The 4153-nt window shown below is 43.1% G+C and overlaps 1 pseudogene; it reads right to left on the bottom strand.

Moving 5' to 3' along the window:
• Positions 1-451: 451 nt before the first annotated feature.
• LOC718070 (BRCA2 and CDKN1A-interacting protein pseudogene) lies at positions 452-1451 on the bottom strand (annotated as a pseudogene).
• Positions 1452-4153: the final 2702 nt, after the last annotated feature.

The raw sequence follows: 4153 nt of genomic DNA, 5'->3' as shown, positions 1-4153 counted from the left end.
ATAAAAACCCTAAACAACAGGTTTGGAGATCTGGGTTGGTGAACACATTTAGGTGCTGCGAGGGAGGTACACTGAGAGGGCACGGAGGCTCTGCACCCTCTCACGACACACCCTACCCTATGCAACTCTTCCATTTGGCTGTCGCTGAGTTGTATTCTTTATAATAAACCAGTAATAGTAAGTAAAGTGCCTTCCTAAGTACTGTGAGTCTTTTTTATTTTTTTAATAAAAAATAGAAGTTTTTAATTGAGTTCTTTAAATTCTACTCCATGTTTTTCTTCTTCTTGGAAAAGTTTTTAAATCAACCACTCATAATTTGACCAAAATTTTAAAAAACTGATATTTTGTAAATGTGTCACAGACACATGAGACAGAATCCTACTTTTTGTAGAGGACCTTAATCTGAATAAAGTCATGAGTTTTTCAGTAAATCTCCACTGAGTTTTCTGGTAACGTTACAAAAACGGGCCCATCACTGTCCATTGGAAATGGGTTAAATAGATAGATATTCTTTCAGTTTATCCATGATTTCATTCATCTTGTCGCCTGGAATTAACATCACAGTTTGCAAGGGTGTCATCGGTATGTCATCAAAAGACCATTTGCCTCCCAGACAAGTGTCGCTCTCCTCCTGCACTGAGTAGTTGAACTTCAGAATTGCCTTCTCATAGAAAAGTTCTTCCTCTGCATTTGCAAACGTGAATGCAGCTTTCTTTTTGTTGCTAGGTTTCTTTTTTGGAATTGTTTTTTCCTGCTTCCACAAATGTCTTACTAATCAGAAGGTAAAAGTAGCACTTCCCACATGGTTTACTGGTTCTGTGTGCCTCTGCCAGTTCTTTCTGAAGCTGCTGGTACATGGGCAGAGTGATCTGTGGAGGGATATTAATGAATCTTTCACTTAGGAGAAGGCCCACAGGCTTGGTGGTGTCATTTAAAAACTTGTCCAGCTGTTCAACCATGCTCTTTTCACGGTTCTTCTCACAGAAGCTTAGAATCAACTCTTGAATTTGTTCAGCACACTGGGTACCCTTTCTTTCAGTTAAATTTAAAAGGCTTATGAAACCAAAAACCTCATCTTCATCCACATCGTATTCGCTGTCTTCTGAAACATCCGTTTGCTTAATCACACTCACAATATGGTTCTGTTGAATTAAGAGATCTGTTAGTTCTGCAGTGTTCACAGGATCCTTTAGAAAAAGCTGCTGCAGTAATTTCTTAATTCCATCATAATCATTATCTGATAGGGAGTAAGCTTCAAATTCAATATTCACTTTCTCATCAGTGACGTCATCCTCTTCATCCTCTTCCTCGTCACTGTCGTCATTGTTTTCATCCTCATCCTCGACTTCATCTTCCTCTTTGTCATCACACTGGACTAGGGGGTCTGGTGACTGCGGAACCCCACTTTCCATGGCCCGCCGCTTAGACCTGGATGCCATGTTACTGCTCACCTCTGTGAGTCTTTCTAGCAAATTATAGAGAGGTGGTCATGGGAACTCCTGATTTATAGCTTGTTGGTCAGAAGTACAGGAAGCCCAGGACTTGCAATTGGTGCCTGAATGGAAGCAGTCTTGCCAGACCGAGCCCTTAACCTGTGGGGACAGATGTTAACTCCCAGTAGTTAGTGTCAGACTTGAATTGAATCACTGGACACCTACTTGGGATCTGGAGAGTTGGAGAACTGGTTATTGTGGTATGGGAAAAAAAACCCTACACATTTGGTGTGAGAGATGTTGCACTATAAAAGACTTCAGCCCTGCCAACAACCACATGAGCTTGGAAGTGAATTCTTCCCCAGTTGGTCCTTCAGATGAGACCTTGACCTTGGCTGACATGTCAATTGCAGCTTTGCATAGGACTCAGGTAAACCATGCCCAGACTCCAGACCCACAGAAACTGTGAGATAATAAATGTTTTTAATTTATATAGTTTTATTTTTTTGAGATAGAGTTTCACTTTGTTGCCCAGGCTGGAGTGCCATGGCATAATCTCAGCTCACTGCAACCTCTACCTTTTGGGTTCAAGTGATTCTCATGCCTCAGCCTCCTGAGTAGCTGGGATTACAGGCGTGTATCACCATGCCTGGTTAATTTTTTTGTATTTTAGTAGAGATGGGGTTTCATCATGTTGGCCAGGCTGGTCTCGAACTCCTGACTTCAAGCGATCCACCTGCCTCAGCCTCCCAAAGTGCTGGGATTACAAGTGTGAGTCACTGTGCCTGGCCATAAATGTGTTTTAAAAGCACTAAATTGCCTGGGCGCAGTGGCTGATGCCTGTAATCCCAGCACTTTGGGAGGCCAAGGCAGGCCGATCACAAGGTCTGGAGATCGAGACCATCCTGGCTAACATGGTGAAACCTCGTCTCTACTAAAAAAAAAAAAAAAAAAAAAAAAAAAAATTAGCCAGGCGTGGTGGCAGGTGCCTGTAGTCCCAGCTACTTGGGAGGCTGAGGCATGAGAATCGCTTAAACCCAGGAGGTAGAGGTTGCAGTGAGCTGAGATTGTGCCACTGTACTCTAGCCTGGACGACAAAGCAAGACTCTGTCTCAAAAACAAGCAAGCAAAAAAGCACACTAAGTTAATGGTAATATTGTTATTCAGCAACAGAGAACTCATACATTTGAGAGTGCGTTCGAGCAAAACCACAGTGGGCTGGCAGAGCTCTAAACTCCTCACACCAGCCGATGTGGCATCATGGGGATACTGTTAGTGAAGTGGTTTTACTAAACAACAACAGCAGCTTATGATTACTGAATGCTTGCCATGTTCCTTGCTCTATGCCAAGCCCTTTACATGTTTTATTTCATTTAGTCTTTGACATAACCCTATGAACAACAACTATTACCCCACTTGTCACCTGGGAGAGCGAAGGATTTTTGATTTTGAGATGACCTCCTCATCAGCAAGGGATTTGGCCAATTCCCCTTTGACCTGTCTAAAGACAAACACATTTCATCACTGCGAATGCTAGCTTTTTTTGTTTAATAAACATTTTATCCTGAAAAACATTTAGAGTTACAGAAATGTTGTAAAGATAGTACAGAGAGTCCTTGTATACCTTTCACTCCATTTCTCTTAATGTGAGCATCTTGCATTACCATGGCACATTTCTCAAAACTAAGACATCACCGTCGGTACATTACTCTTAACTAAACTATAGATTATTCAGGTTTCACCCATTTTTCAGTGAATGCTCTTTTGCCATTCCAGGATTCAATCCAGGATCCCACATTGCATTTAGTAAGCATGGATTTTTTTCTTCCCCGGACTCAAGCCAGTCTGGTCTCACACGATGAGTGTGTAGCCCTCTGTTGCCATGCGTTGACCCTAATCCTCGCAAAAGAACAACTCTGGTATCACTGAATTAAGGGCGCATTTGCTTTTTTCCTGAGCAAGGAAAGAATGTCCCATATTGGCTAAAAACACCTTGGTCTGAACCATTTGGGAGGTTGACTGATGTCAACCCTCAAATAATTTTGCTCTGGTACCCACATTTTTGAAATTTCTGAAACAGGGGGAGGAGATGTCAGGTCATCACTCAGCACACACTGTCTCACAGTTCCAGAGGCTGGAAGTCCAAGGTCCAGGTGTCAGCAGGGTGGGTTCCTTCTGAGGACTGTGAGGGAGAATCTTCCAGGCTCTCTCCTAGAGACAGAAGGAGGGGCCCCTGGAGGTCATCTGCTCCTCTTGTCCCCTCTTCCCACCAAACGTTGACTGAGCATCTCAGCATCTCCATTGTCAGTTATAGGACTCCTCTAGTCACAAAAGATAAAAGGCACCCCAGCTGATCTAGAGGAAAAATAAAGGGAGACTTTTTAAGGGACTCAGTTCACATCAAAGTCCAAGTGAGGGAGAACCTTCCAGGCTCCGATGGTTTCCTGGCAATCTCTGGCATTTCCTGGATGGTAGAAGCGTCACCCCCATCTCTGTCTTTATTTTCACATTGCATTCTCCACATGTGCATGTTTCTGTGCCCAAAATCTCCCCGATTTATAAGGACACCAGTCACGTTGGATTAGCCACCCTATTCCAGGATGACCTCATCTTAACTAAGTACATCTACAACAACCTTATTCCTAGATTAGGAAATTCTGAGGTGCTGAGGGTTAAGACTTCAACAGATGAATTTGGGTGGGGTGGGGGAAACACTATGG

Source organism: Macaca mulatta, chromosome 1 (genome assembly GCF_049350105.2).
Source record: "Macaca mulatta isolate MMU2019108-1 chromosome 1, T2T-MMU8v2.0, whole genome shotgun sequence".
Lineage (NCBI taxonomy): Eukaryota > Metazoa > Chordata > Mammalia > Primates > Cercopithecidae > Macaca > Macaca mulatta.
Note: the sequence above shows the minus strand (reverse complement) of the source record. Positions and strands in the feature narration are given on the sequence as shown.